The sequence below is a fragment of the Oenanthe melanoleuca genome, unplaced genomic scaffold (genome assembly GCF_029582105.1).
Source record: "Oenanthe melanoleuca isolate GR-GAL-2019-014 unplaced genomic scaffold, OMel1.0 S081, whole genome shotgun sequence".
Classification (NCBI taxonomy): domain Eukaryota; kingdom Metazoa; phylum Chordata; class Aves; order Passeriformes; family Muscicapidae; genus Oenanthe; species Oenanthe melanoleuca.
In genome coordinates, this window is record NW_026612730.1 from 32261 (window position 1) to 48012 (window position 15752).

The following is a 15752-nucleotide window of genomic DNA, read 5'->3' on the forward strand; positions in this document are numbered from 1 at the left end:
GCCCACATTGCACTGCCCAGCTCAAAGCCCAGGAGCCACCTGAGCCAAGTCCCAGCCTCTCTCTGTCTGCACAAGACCTTCTCTCCCCTGCCCTCTCCCAGCACAAGCAGCTCCCAGCCCTGGGCTGTGACAGCCCCTGTCAGCTGAGACCTACAGCCAGGAAAGAGCTGGTCTTGAAGCAGCTGCAGCAGCAGCAGGAGCAGAAGAGGCTTCCCACTCACCTGATTCCTGAGGAGGAGGAGGTGAGAGAAGTGGATGAGAGCACAGAGACTTGGGCTGCCTTTTATAGCAGTCCTGCACTGCCTCAGGCCCAGAGGCATGTTAATGGAAGTCATAATTTTGTGACCAGCTCATGTCAAATGTGCACCATGTCAGCTAATGGTAGGGGCTGTGTCCTGGTTTCCTACTTTGCTGCCGTTTCATTTATGGTTTCTGTGTTTGAAAACCTTTTAGTTTTAGGGCCAGGATGAGAGCCTCAAGAATTTCCAGGACATAAACACGTCAGAGGAGGCAGAATGCTGGGATCATGGTCTGGTGGCATTCCATGCAGGCACGTGATACGTCTTGATTCCTCCCTACTGGGTCAGCATTAGGTCAACAGTCCATGTCCATTTCTCCACTTCCTTCCTTCTCTTCCCCTCTCTTGCGTTTTGCTTCTCTCCACCAGACACAGCAAGGACACTTCTCTCAGAAAACTGCTGCCCTACCTCTCTAGGGCTTCAGCCACACGCTGGACTTTCTCACAACATGTTCTTACTGACAATCCTTGGTTGTTATTATGAGCTGTGCTTGGTTGACCTTGGTTGGATGGCATGCACTATCCAGCCACTCCATCACTTCCATTCTGAGGTGAAACGGAAGAGAATATAGGAAAAAAACAACTAGAATTTTAAGATAATACTGTTTGCAAATACATAACCAAAATATTGTGCACACTGTAGTAAACAGGAAGAAACAAAAGAAAGATGCCACTTATTTTATTTTTTTTTTCATCCAACCAGAAATTTCTACCTGGCCAAATCCCAGGAATCAGGGCTTGAGCAAATGTAGTGGTGTTCCTTGAGGATAAACATTGCAAATTACAAATGCCTAGACTAGTTTCTCCTTTGCTTAGCTGTTGTGTTTAAGTTCATGTCATGTGGCATGGAATATCCCTTTTACTCAATATGGGTCAACTGTCTGATGCACTCCCAGGATCTTGCCGTCCCCCAGCTCCTGATGGGGAAGGAATGTTGAGAGACAGCGCTGATGCTGTGTGAGCCCTGCTCAGCAGGAGCCAAAGGACTGAGTGTTACCCACACCTTTGTAACACCCAGCACAGAGCACAGCCCTGCCAGGGATGCTGTGGGGAACATGAACCGCATCTCAGCCAGACCCAACACACCCACGAGCCTTGGCTGGCTCCAGGGGCATCCAGCTCTCTGTGCTTGAGACACACCCATCAGCCCTTATCTCCTAGACTTGTCCACTGGGATGGGACACAGTCTCTTCCTCTCCAGGCCAATGCTACCACTCAGACTGGTGCTGAGAGAGGTGGGCACCAAAACTTACAACAAAAAATGAGGGGATGGAACTGAAGGGATCAGGCTACAGATATTGTCTTGCTCTGAGTGATAGCATCGATGTCCTGGGTGGCACTGGGAAAGTCAAGATCTGTGGACTCTTTTTAGTGCTCAAGCAGCAGGACTTCCAGATCGTCCAAGAAAAGGTGTTCCCAGCAATTCTACCCAGGAAAGCAGCACCACATCATTCAGGATCCAAAGGGAAAAACACGGCTCCTCTTTCAAGGAGGAGGTTGGGCAAATTCCGTCTTTGCTGAAGGACCACAAATACCATTTTTCTTTAAGTTATTAATAGTTACATTCACCCCTATCTTAAGCCTGGACCACTCTGTGGCTGTTTGAAATTTTATTCATCCAATTGTTTTTCACACTGTGATGGACCTTCCCTCTTGTGTCAAAGTGCTGAAGTTTGGCAGCTGGGGCAGAAGGCAGAAGGAATTGGGATTCAGGGACAGCATTTCACTGGCTCCCTGTTGCGTAAGATAAAACAGGAAAAATCTTACAAATATGAATGCTCAGATTCTGGGAATATAGAAACCATGAACGAAATTGAAATGAAAGCCACTTTTGAGGTACCAATCCTTAGTTACTGAATAAACATGAAACAATAAGATGACCCCTGAAGGTAATCCCCTCTTAATAGAGCAATGCCCTCTGCCACACAGCAAGACCAAAGGTTACAGAAAGACTTGCCAGGGTCCAAGAACTAGTGCTTAGAGTTTAAAATGTAACAGGCTATGCTAATATAAGGATTTCTATAGGCTGTATGTAAATGCTATAGAAGTTCTATATTGTATTACATCGGTTAGTAGAAATTAGAATATTCATCATAGAAGAAGATTTATTGTATTGTAAACGGGAAATCACTGTCTTCTTTTCTCCTCTTCTCTCTTTACTCTCTCTTTTTGCTCTCTTGTCCCTCTTCTCTCTCTCTCCCTGCTTTTATCTCTTTTTGTCCTGCTCTGGGGCTGTGCCGGGCAGCCCCTAGCAGCGTCTTTTATAATAAACTGCAACTGTAAGCTTTAGCTTCAACAGGGCACTTGAGTTTTGTCCAGGACCGTCTATCCCACCACAAAGACTCCCGCAGCTCCACCCATGTATGACAAAGACAGCTCCAACAGCATCCAAAAAAAATATAAAGGTTGCCTGCAGCTCTTTCATCCTGTGTTTGAAGAAGCACAATCTGTACAGGAACAATGCTGGTGGTATGAGAGGCTTGGAGACCCTCTCACAGACCAACTCTGGCACAGCAGCAAAGACGAGCTGTGCCAGCAAGGACTGAACCTAAGGAGGAAAATGCTCCCACTTGTGCATCTCTGCCCAAGTGTTGCTTCAACCTCCCCATGGTGTGAGATATGGGAAAAAAATTTACTCTTTCTTTCCACCATGGTTTGGTGGTTATTTCAGTGGGGTGACTGTGTCAACTCATTTTGGATGCAAAGGGATCTAAAGATCATTTTTATTTCATTTTCAAATACACAGCAGCTCCACAAAAGAGGCATTGACTGCATCCACCAAACCAAGTGGCTCAAATTCCTGAGCAACCTTGCCTTGAAGACTTCATGGAATGACAAATATATAATTTCTCGGGCCACCTTTTTCCAGTGCCTCACCACACTCATTGTCAGGGATGTCTTTGGCAGCTCCAATGGAAAAGGCACATGGAAAACCCGTAGAAATCAGTCTCACTCTCTGCTTTTTCATGGCACTCCTGAGGAGACTGCAAGAGTTGTCCCAGAATGAAGGAGAAATACAAGACCCAGGGTTGAATGCAAAAGAACTTTATTGAGTCTAAAGAAGAAAAGCAGTTAGGTGACAGACAGCACTGGGAGCAAGCACAAAGATGCAAAGGGCGTGTCCAGCAGCCTGGGCTGCAGATAGAGAGAGGAATAGAGTGGGAGCAGACAGTCCCACGAGGCTGGCATTGGGTGGTGGGGAATGGAAAGGAAGGGAAGAGAGACGAGAGAGCAGGAGAAGGAAGTAGTAACCAAAAAGCTTAAATCCAATGTTCCAAAACTTTATCTTCATTCCAGCAGTGGGCTCTGAGACTTTGGAGGTTCTTGCCCAAGGATGTTGGCAGCAGCATCTTTAGCAGGGACGACAACATCTTTCACCACAACCGCGGGTGATGCAGGAGATGTCAAAGCCCCCGGAGCTGATGGGCACTCCCTCAGAGCTGAGGATGCTGCCAACGGCAGCGGAGGTGGAGGATCCCACCACGGTGTTCTGTGGGAAGGAGCTGAGGATGGGGCCGGGCAGGGTCACCAGCACAACAGGCGGCTCAATGGCCACGTGGGAGCTCTGGCACTGCCTGACACAGCACTCATTGCAGCTGCTGGCCAGCGGGCAGGGGCCGCAGGGCTGGCAGCAGGAGTTGCAGGGCTGGCACTGCTGGCACTTCTCAGGGCAGGACATGTCTGGAGCCTGGCGCTGCAGCTGGCACACAGGGCAGGGAGCAAGCAGAGCACACACACACCTCAGACACAGCCCGCAAGGCACCCCAAACCACACAAGGCCCTGCTGCCTGCCCAGCTCCAGGCTGTGCAGGCCCAAACTGGGCATCCTTTGCCTGAGCCCAGCACGCTCCTTCCCAGCTCAGCCAGGCCCAGCCGTGCTCCTGCCTGGGCTCCATGAAAATCAGCACCTCAGCCCAGCCCCAGCCTCTGCCCACAACACACGGTCTCCCCTCTGCCCACACCACCACCATGGCAGAACATTCCCAGAAGAGCAAGGGGCAGGAAGAAGGGCTGGAAAGCTCAATGCTGTCCTCAATAGGGAGGAGGAGAAAGGGGCTTGCAACTCACCTGGTTGCCAAGGAGAAGGAGGTGACAGAAGTGGTTGACAAAGCCACAAGTTAGGCTGCCTTTTATCCTGGCCCCACAGTGCCTCAGGGCCCACAGTTCATACTGCTTGAGTGATGATATTCCTGCATGATCCCAAATGAACGGAAACATCTCTGGGAATGGTATGGCATGAGTTGGTTTTTTCCTCTACAATGACTTTGCATTTCCTGTCTTACATCATATCCATTCTCTCAAAAACACTTCTTCTGAATGCTGGTATGGGAGATTCCAGGTCTCCTGGGGGCAAGGATGTGTCAGTGTGGGCAGAAGAAATGAACTAAATGCAGAAGGGATCCAACGGATATCAAGTGATTTTAGCCTGGGGCACTGTGGTGGACATTTATAATGCTGCCAGATTCTTGTAAATCCTCCTGACTGCATTGTCCTCATCTGCTCCACGACCTTCCAGTCATTTGCCCAGCACCGAATGGCCCCACTATATGCTTTGTCTTTTTAATGATCCTTCTTTGCCTTCCTCCTTTAGCCTGCACGCACCTTGAGCCTGGTGTATCTCTGCTGCCTGAGCATGAGTCCTGCTTTGTGTGCTCTGGAGCAGCTCTGGACCAGAGCTCCCCAGCATCTCCTCAGTGCCATGCCTTGCTATGGCCTGTGGCCCGTGTGCTCAGCCATGAGCAGTGATGTGTGTGGCAGTGTGGCTGTGCCCCAGTGTGTGCGAGTATCTGCACATGCCTGTGCTTGTGCCCTGGTGGGAAGAGCCCCTGAGAGCCTCTGGCCTGGCTGGGGATGGTTGTGCTCAGGGCAGAGCACTTGTGTGCAGCCGCCCTGGCCGTGTGCCTGTGCACGTGTGCCGGGCTCTGTGCGTCTGCCTTCATCTCTGTGCGCACCTGGGCAGGCTGGCAATGTGTCAGTGCCCCTGGCTCTGTGGGCACAGCTGTAGAAATGTTGGACAGTCTTTCCTGCTCAATGATTTGATAGAAGTCCATGTTCTCAGGGTGCAACATGTAGGTTCAAGAGTTTTACTTGGGACACTGGGCCTCCCTGGCTGCTCAGACCACTTCTCCTCCTGTTGGTTATGAAAACCCTGGTCATGGTATCACATGGAGAATTAATTATCTCTGTCCAGACCAGACAAGTGAAGCCATTACACACTCTGCTTTTCCTTCTTCAGAAAGGCATTGGATTGTTTTTTCTAAAGATGCATCTTCATGGCATTCTTCTAGGTGAGCCAGCACTGTCTGTGGAATGTGTTCTGAGCACCAAGGGAATGGGTACAAAACAAAAACTGCTGCATGTTTTCTCACCCTCTGCTTTCAGCAGCTTTTCCTCTGAGCTCACAGGAAGGGTTTCCAGAGAAGGAAGGAAAACTTAGAGGCATCAGTTTGGATGCAAAAACAATTTTATTGAGTTTAAGAAGAAGATGAGGAGGCTCACAGAGGGCACTAAGAGCAGCCACTACAATGCCAGAGGGATGTCTGTCTGCTTGGCCTGCACAGGTAAGAACAGGTCCCACAGGGCTGGCTTTGTGTGGGAGTGAAGAAACAGAGGGAAGGGAAAGAATAGATAGTGCCATAAAGCAACAAAAACCAAACAGCCTAAATATACAACGTTCCAAAGATCCGTCTTCAATTCAGTACCATGTTCTGAGGTCTTTGACTCCAGACCCCAATGTTCCCAAGGGCACTGCCAGCAGATTTAGCAGGGACGGCATCTGCTGCCACCATAGCAGCTGGTGATGCAGGAGAGGTCAAAGCCCCCGGAGCTGATGGGCACTCCACCACAGCTGAGGATGTTGCCAATGGCAGCAGAGGTGGAGGATCCCACCGCAGTGTTCTGTGGGAAGGAGCTGAGGATGGGGCCGGGCAGGGTCACCAGAACAACAGGCGGCTCAATGGCCACGTGGGAGCTCTGGCACTGCCTGACACAGCACTCATTGCAGCTGTTGGCCAGCGGGCAGGGGCCACAGGGCTGGCAGCAAGGGTTGCAGGACATGGCTCAGGGTCACAGGAGCACCTAGGATAGAAGGAAGGGAGAAGCAGAAAGTGAGGACACATGAGGAGCAGCACTGCACCCAAACACCCTGCAGCCAAGGCACCTGCTGGCCCACATTGCACTGCCCAGCTCAAAGCCCAGGAGCCACCTCAGCCAAGTCCCAGCCTCTCTCTGTCTGCACAAGACCTTCTCTCCCCTGCCCTCTCCCAGCACCAGCAGCTCCCAGCCCTGGGCTGTGACAGCCCCTGTCAGCTGAGACCTACAGCCAGGAAACAGCTGGTCTTGAAGCAGCAGCAGAAGCAGCAGGAGGAGAAGAGGTTTCCCACTCACCTGATTCCTGAGGAGGAGGAGGTGAGAGAAGTGGATGAGAGCACAGAGACTTGGGCTGCCTTTTATAGCAGTCCTGCACTGCCTCAGGCCCAGAGGCATGTTAATGGAAGTCATAATTTTGTGACCAGCTCATGTCAAATGTGCACCATGCCAGCTAATGGTAGGGGCTGTGTCCTGGTTTCCTACTTTGCTGCTTTTTCATTTATGGTTTCTGTGTTTGAAAACCTTTTAGTTTTAGGGCCAGGATGAGAGCCTCAAGAATTTCCAGGACATAAACACGTCAGAGGAGGCAGAATGCTGGGATCATGGTCTGGTGGCATTCCATGCAGGCACGTGATACGTCTTGATTCCTCCCTACTGGGTCAGCATTAGGTCAACAGTCCATGTCCATTTCTCCACTTCCTTCCTTCTCTTCCCCTCTCTTGCGTTTTGCTTCTCTCCACCAGACACAGCAAGGACACTTCTCTCAGAAAACTGCTGCCCTACCTCTCTAGGGCTTCAGCCACACGCTGGACTTTCTCACAACATGTTCTTACTGACAATCCTTGGTTGTTATTACAAGCTGTGCTTGGTTGACCTTGGTTGGATGGCCTGCACTATCCAGCCACTCCATCACTTCCATTCTGAGGTGAAACGGAAGAGAATATAGGAAAAAAACAACTAGAATTTTAAGATAATACTATTTGCAAATACATAACCAAAATATTGTGCACACTGTAGTAAACCGGCAAAAACAAAAGAAAGATGCCACTTATTTTTTTTTTCATCCAACCAGAAATTTCTACCTGGCCAAATCCCAGGAAGCAGGACTTGAGCAAATGTAGTGGTGTTCCTTGAGGATAAACATTGCAAATTACAAATGCCTAGACTAGTTTCTCCTTTGCTTAGCTGTTGTGTTTAAGTTCATGTCATATGGCATGGAATATCCCTTTTACTCAATTTGGGTCAACTGTCTGATGCACTCCCAGGATCTTGCCGTCCCCCAGCTCCTGATGGGGAAGGAATGTTGAGAGACAGCGCTGATGCTGTGTGAGCCCTGCTCAGCAGGAGCCAAAGGACTGAGTGTTACCCACACCTTTGTAACACCCAGCACAGAGCACAGCCCTGCCAGGGCTGCTGTGGGGAACATGAACTGCATCTCAGCCAGACCCAACACACCCACGAGCCTTGGCTGGCTCCAGGGGCATCCAGCTCTCTGTGCCTGAGACACACCCATCAGCCCTTATCTCCTAGACTTGTCCACTGGGATGGGACACAGTCTCTTCCTCTCCAGGCCAATGATACCACTCAGACTGGTGCTGAGTGAGGTGGGCACCAAAACTTACAACAACAAATGAGGGGATGGAACTGAAGGGATCAGGCTACAGATATTGTCTTGCTCTGAGTGATAGCATCGATGTTCTGGGTGGCACTGGGAAAGTCAAGATCTGTGGACTCTTTTTAGTGCTCAAGCAGTAGGACTTCCAGAATGTCCAATAAAAGATGTTTCCAACAAATGTGTCCAGGAAAGCAGCACCACATCATTCAGGATCCAAAGGGAAAAACACGGCTCCTCTTTCAAGGAGGAGGTTGGGCAATTTCCGTCTTTGCTGAAGGACCACAAATACCATTTTCCTTTATTTATTGAAAGTTACATTCAGACCTGTCTCAAGCCTGGACCACTCTGTGGCTGTTAGAAATTTTATTCATCCAATTGTTTTTCACACTATGATGGACATTCCCTCTTGTGTCAAAGTGCTGAAGTTTGGCAGCTGGGGCAGAAGGCTGCAGGAATTGGGATTCTGGGACAACATTTCAGTGGCTCCCCCCGTGTCTGACATAGACAGCTCCAACTGTATCACAAAAAACTCTTAAGGATGCCTTCTGCTGTTTTATCTTGTGTTTGAAAAAGCATAACCTGTATAGAAACAATGCTGGTGGTATGAGAGGCTTTGAGGCCCTCTCAGAGATGAACTTGGGCACGGGATCAAAGAGGAACCGTGCCAGCAAGGACTGAGCCTAAGGGGAAAAATGCTCCCACTTGTGCATCTCTGCCGAAGCGTTTCTTCAACCTCCTCCGTGGCGTGAGGTGTGGAAATAAATTTACTCTTTGCCTTTCAACCACAGTTTGTTGGTTGTTCAAGTGGGGCGACTCTGTCAACTCAAACACTTGGGGTGCAAAGGGATCTAAAGATCATTTTTATTTTATTTTCAAATACACAGCCGCTCCACAAAAGAGGCATTGACTGCATCTACCAAATCAAGTGGCTCAAATTCCTGAGCAACCTTGCCTTGAAGACTTCATGGAATGACAAATATATAATTTCTCGGGGCACCTTTTTCCAGTGCCTCACCACCCTCATTGTCAAGGATGTCTTTGTCAGTTCAAAGGGAAAAGGCACATTGAAAACCCATAGAAATCAGTCTCGCTCTCTGCTTTTTCATGGCACTCCTGAGGAGACTGCAAGAGTTGTCCCACAATGAAGCAGAAATGCAAGGCCCAGGTTTGAATGCAAAAGAACTTTATTGAGTCTAAAGAAGAAAAGCAGCTAGGTGACAGACAGCACTGGGAGCAAGCACAAAGATGCAAAGGGCGTGTCCAGCAGCCTGGGCTGCAGATAGAGAGAGGAATAGAGGGGGAGCAGACAGTCCCACTGGGCTGGCACTGGGTGGTGGGGAATGGAAAGGAAGGGAAGAGAGAGGAGGAGGAGCAGAAGAAAGACGTAATAGCCAAAAGGTCTAAATACAATGTTCCAAAACTATATATTCATTTCAGCAGTGGGCTCTGAGATTTTGGAGGTTCTTGCCCAAGGATGTTGGCAGCAGCATCTTTAGCAGGGACGACAACATCTTTCACCACAACCGCGGGTGATGCAGGAGATGTCAAAGCCCCCGGAGCTGATGGGCACTCCCTCAGAGCTGAGGATGCTGCCAACGGCAGCGGAGGTGGAGGATCCCACCACGGTGTTCTGTGGGAAGGAGCTGAGGATGGGGCCGGGCAGGGTCACCAGCACAACAGGCGGCTCAATGGCCACGTGGGAGCTCTGGCACTGCCTGACACAGCACTCATTGCAGCTGCTGGCCAGCGGGCAGGGGCCGCAGGGCTGGCAGCAAGGCTTGCAGGGCTGGCACTGCTGGCACTTCTCAGGGCAGGACATGTCTGGAGCCTGGCGCTGCAGCTGGCACACAGGGCAGGGAGCAAGCAGAGCACACGCACACCTCAGACACAGCCCGCAAGGCACCCCAAACCACACAAGGCCCTGCTGCCTGCCCAGCTCCAGGCTGTGCAGGCCCAAACTGGGCATCCTTTGCCTGAGCCCAGCACGCTCCTTCCCAGCTCAGCCAGGCCCAGCCGTGCTCCTGCCTGGGCTCCATGAAAATCAGCACCTCAGCCCAGCCCCAGCCTCTGCCCACAACACATGGTCTCCCCTCTGCCCACACCACCACCATGGCAGAACATTCCCAGAAGAGCAAGGGGCAGGAAGAAGGGCTGGAAAGCTCAATGGCATTCTAGAGAGGGAGGAGGAGAAAGGGGCTTGCAACTCACCTGGTTCTCAAGGAGAAGGAAGTGACAGAAGTGGTTGACAGAGCCACAAGTTAGGCTGCCTTTTATCCTGGCCCCACAGTGCCTCAGGGCCCACAGTTCATGCTGCTTGAGTGACGATATTCCTGCATGATCCCAAATGAATGGAAACATCTCTGGGAATGGTATGGCATGTGTTGGTTTTTCCCTCTACAATGACTTTGCATTTCCTGTCTTCCATCATATCCATTCCCTCAAAAACACTTCTTCTTAATGCTGGTATGGGAGATTCCAGGTTTCCTGGGGGCAAGGATGTGTCAGTGTGGGCAGAAGAAATGAACTAAATGCAGGAGGGATCCAATGGATATCAGGTGATGTTAGCCTGGGGCACTGTGGTGGACATTTATAATGCTGCCAGATTTTTGTAAATCCTCCTGACTGCATTGTCCTCATCTGCTCCACGACCTTCCAGTCCTTTGCCCAGCACCGAATGGCCCCACTATATGCTTTGTCTTTTTAATGATCCTTCTTTGCCTTCCTCCTTTAGCCTGCACACACCTTGAGCCTGCTGTATCTCTGCTGCCTGAGCATGAGTCCTGCTTTGTGTGCTCTGGAGCAGCTCTGGACCAGAGCTCCCCAGCATCTCCTCAGTGCCATGCCTTGCTATGGCCTGTGGCCCGTGTGCTCAGCCATGAGCAGTGATGTGTGTGGCACTGTGGCTGTGCCCCAGTGTGTGCGAGTATCTGCACATGCCTGTGCTTGTGCCCTGGTGGGAAGAGCCCCTGAGAGCCTCTGGCCTGGCTGGGGATGGTTGTGCTCAGGGCAGAGCACTTGTGTGCAGCCGCCCTGGCCGTGTGCCTGTGCACGTGTGCCGGGCTCTGTGCGTTTGCCTTCATCTCTGTGTGCACCTGGGCAGGCTGGCAATGTGTCAGTGCCCCTGGCTCTGTGGGCACAGCTGTAGAAATGTTGGACAGTCTTTCCTGCTCATTGATTTGATAGAAGTCCATGTTCTCAGGGTGCTCCATGTAGGTTCAATGTTTTACTTTACTCCCTGGCTGCTCAGACCACTTCTCCTCCTGTTGGTTATGAAAACCCTGGTCATGGTATCACATGGAGAATTAATTATCTCTGTCCAGACCAGACAACTGAAGCCATTACACACTCTGCTTTTCCTTCTTCAGAAAGGCATTGGATTGTTTTTTCTAAAGATGCATCTTCATGGCATTCTTCTAGGTGAGCCAACACTGTCTGTGGAATGTGTTTTGAGCTCCAAGGGAATGAGTACAAAACAAAATCAGCTGCATGTTTTCTCATCCTCTGCTTTCCCCAGCTTTTCCCCTGATCTCACAGGAACAGTTCCCACAGAAGGAAGGAAAACTTAGAGACATGAGTTTGGATGCATAAACAATTTTATTGAGTTTAAGAAGAAAATGAGGAGGCTCACAGAGGGCACTAAGAGCAGCCACTACAATGCCAGAGGGATGTCTGTCTGCTTGGCCTGCACAGGTAAGAACAGGTCCCACAGGGCTGGCATTGTGTGGGAGTGAAGGAACAGAGGGAAGGGAAAGAATAGATAGTGCCATAAAGCAACAAAAACCAAACAGCCTAAATATACAACGTTCCAAAGATCCATCTTCAATTCAGTACCATGTTCTGAGGTCTTTGACTCCAGACCCCAATATTCCCAAGGGCACTGCCAGCAGATTTAGCAGGGACGGCATCTGCTGCCACCATAGCAGCTGGTGATGCAGGAGAGGTCAAAGCCCCCGGAGCTGATGGGCACTCCACCACAGCTGAGGATGTTGCCAATGGCAGCAGAGGTGGAGGATCCCACGGCAGTGTTCTGTGGGAAGGAGCTGAGGATGGGGCCAGGCAGGGTCACCAGCACAACAGGCGGCTCAATGGCCACGTGGGAGCTCTGGCACTGCCTGACACAGCACTCATTGCAGCTGTTGGCCAGCGGGCAGGGGCCACAGGGCTGGCAGCAAGGGTTGCAGGACATGGCTCGGGGTCACAGGAGCACCTAGGATAGAAGGAAGGTACAAGCAGAAAGTGAGGACACATGAGGAGCAGCACTGCACCCAAACACCCTGCAGCCAAGACACCTCCTCGCCCACATTGCACTGCCCAGCTCAAAGCCCAGGAGCCACCTGAGCCAAGTCCCAGCCTCTCTCTGTCTGCACAAGACCTTCTCTCCCCTGCCCTCTCCCAGCACAAGCAGCTCCCAGCCCTGGGCTGTGACAGCCCCCGTCAGCTGAGACCTACAGCCAGGAAGGAGCCGGTCTTGAAGCAGCTGCAGCAGAAGCAGCAGCAGGAGGAGAAGAGGTTTCCCACTCACCTGATTCCTGAGGAGGAGGAGGTGAGAGAAGTGGATGAGAGCACAGAGACTTGGGCTGCCTTTTATAGCAGTCCTGCACTGCCTCAGGCCCAGAGGCATGTTAATGGAAGTCATAATTTTGTGACCAGCTCATGTCAAATGTGCACCATGCCAGCTAATGGTAGGGGCTGTGTCCTGGTTTCCTACTTTGCTGCCGTTTCATTTATGGTTTCTGTGCTTGAAAACCTTTTAGTTTTAGGGCCAGGATGAGAGCCTCAAGAATTTCCAGGACATAAACACGTCAGAGGAGGCAGAATGCTGGGATCATGGTCTGGTGGCATTCCATGCAGGCACGTGATACGTCTTGATTCCTCCCTACTGGGTCAGCATTAGGTCAACAGTCCATGTCCATTTCTCCACTTCCTTCCTTCTCTTCCCCTCTCTTGCGTTTTGCTTCTCTCCACCAGACACAGCAAGGACACTTCTCTCAGAAAACTGCTGCCCTACCTCTCTAGGGCTTCAGCCACATGCTGGGCATTCTCACAACATGTTCTTACTGACAATCCTTGGTTGTTATTACGAGCTGTGCTTGGTTGACCTTCGTTGGATGGCCTGCACTATCCTGCCACTCCATCACTTCCATTCTGAGGTGAAACGGAAGAGAATATAGGAAAAAAACAACTAGAATTTTAAGATAATACTATTTGCAAATACATAACCAAAATATTGTGCACACAGTAGTAAACGGGAAAAGACAAAAGAAAGATGCCACTTATTTTTTTTTTTTCATCCAACCAGAAATTTCTACCTGGCCAAATCCCAGGAAGCAGGGCTTGAGCAAATGTAGTGGTGTTCCTTGAGGATAAACATTGCAAATTACAAATGCCTAGACTAGTTTCTCCTTTGCTTAGCTGTTGTGTTTAAGTTCATGTCATATGGCATGGAATATCCCTTTTACTCAATTTGGGTCAACTGTCTGATGCACTCCCAGGATCTTGCCGTCCCCCAGCTCCTGATGGGGAAGGGAATGTTGAGAGACAGCGCTGATGCTGTGTGAGCCCTGCTCAGCAGGAGCCAAAGGACTGAGTGTTACCCACACCTTTGTAACACCCAGCACAGAGCACAGCCCTGCCAGGGCTGCTGTGGGGAACATGAACTGCATCTCAGCCAGACCCAACACACCCACGAGCCTTGGCTGGCTCCAGGGGCATCCAGCTCTCCGTGCTTGAGACACACCCATCAGCCCTTATCTCCTAGACTTGTCCACTGGGATGGGACACAGTCTCTTCCTCTCCAGGCCAATGCTACCACTCAGACTGGTGCTGAGTGAGGTGGGCACCAAAACTTACAACAACAAATGAGGGGATGGAACTGAAGGGATCAGGCTACAGATATTGTCTTGCTCTGAGTGATAGCATCGATGTCCTGGGTGGCACTGGGAAAGTCAAGATCTGTGGACTCTTTTTAGTGCTCAAGCAGCAGGACTTCCAGATCGTCCAAGAAAAGGTGTTCCCAGCAATTCTACCCAGGAAAGCAGCACCACATCATTCAGGATCCAAAGGGAAAAACACGGCTCCTCTTTCAAGGAGGAGGTTGGGCAAATTCCGTCTTTGCTGAAGGACCACAAATACCATTTTTCTTCAGGTTATTAATAGTTACGTTTAACCGTGTCTTTAGCCTAGGCCACTTTGAGACTCTTAGCGATTTTATTCATCCAATTGTTTTTCACACTGTGATGGACCTTCCCTCTAGTGTCAAAGTGCTGAAGTTTGGCAGCTGGGGCAGAAGGCAGAAGGAATTGGGATTCAGGGACAGCATTTCACTGGCTCCCTGTTGCGTAAGATAAAACAGGAAAAATCTTACAAATATGAATGCTCAGATTCTGGGAATATAGAAACCATGAACGAAATTGAAATGAAAGCCACTTTTGAGGTACCAATCCTTAGTTGCTGAATAAACATGAAAAAATAAGATGACCCCTGAAGGTAATCCCCTCTTAATAGAGCAATGCCCTCTGCCACACAGCAAGACCAAAGGTTACAGAAAGACTTGCCAGGGTCCAAGAACTTGTGCTTAGAGTTTAAAATGTAACAGATTATGCTAATATAAGGATTTCTATAGGCTGTATGTAAATGCTGAAGAAGTTGTATATTGTATTACATTGGTTAGTAGAAATTAGAATATTCATCATAGAAGAAGATTTATTGTATTGTAAACGGGAAATCACTGTCTTCTTTCCTCCTCTTCACTCTTTACTCTCTCCTTTTGCTCTCTTGTCCCTCTTCTCTCTCTCTCTCTCTCTCCCCTTTTATCTCTTTTTGTCCTGCTCTGGGGCTGTGCCAGGCAGCCCCTAGCAGCGTCTTTTATAATAAACTGCAACTGTAAGCTTTAGCTTCAACAGAGCACTTGAGTTTTGTCCAGGACCGTCTATCCCACCACAAAGACTCCCGCAGCTCCACCCATGTATGACAAAGACAGCTCCAACAGCATCCAAAAAAAATATGAAGGTTGCCTGCAGCTCTTTCATCCTGTGTTTCAAGAAGCACAATCTGTACAGGAACAATGCTGGTGGTATGAGAGGCTTGGAGTCCCACTCACGGACCAACTCTGGCACAGCAGCAAAGACGAGCTGTGCCAGCAAGGACTGAACCTAAGGAGGAAAATGCTCCCACTTGTGCATCTCTGCCCAAGCGTTGCTTCAACCTCCCCATGGTGTGAGATATGGGAAAAAAATTTACTCTTTCTTTCCACCATGGTTTGGTGGTTATTTCAGTGGGGTGACTGTGTCAACTCATTTTGGATGCAAAGGGATCTAAAGATCATTTTTATTTCATTTTCAAATCCACAGCCGCTCCACAAAAGAGGCATTGACTGCATCCACCAAACCAAGTGGCTCAAATTCCTGAGCAACCTTGCCTTGAAGACTTCATGGAATGACAAATATATAATTTCTCGGGGCACCTTTTTCCAGTGCCTCACCACCCTCATTGTCAGGGATGTCTTTGGCAGCTCCAATGGAAAAGGCACATGGAAAACCCATAGAAATCAGACTCACTCTCTGCTTTTTCATGGCACTCCTGAGGAGACTGCAAGAGTTGTCCCAGGATGAAAGAGAAATACAAGGCCCATGTTTGAATGCAAAAGATCTTTATTGAGTCTAAAGAAGAAAAGCAGCTAGGTCACAGACAGCACCGGGAGCAAGCACAAAGATGCAAAGGGCGTGTCCAGCGGCCTGGGCTGCAGATAGA

At 49.8% G+C, this 15752-nt stretch overlaps 1 pseudogene; it reads right to left on the reverse strand.

Annotated features, from left to right (window-relative positions):
* Positions 1 to 11452: 11452 nt before the first annotated feature.
* On the reverse strand, positions 11453 to 12658 carry LOC130266547 (feather keratin Cos1-2-like; annotated as a pseudogene).
* Positions 12659 to 15752: the final 3094 nt, after the last annotated feature.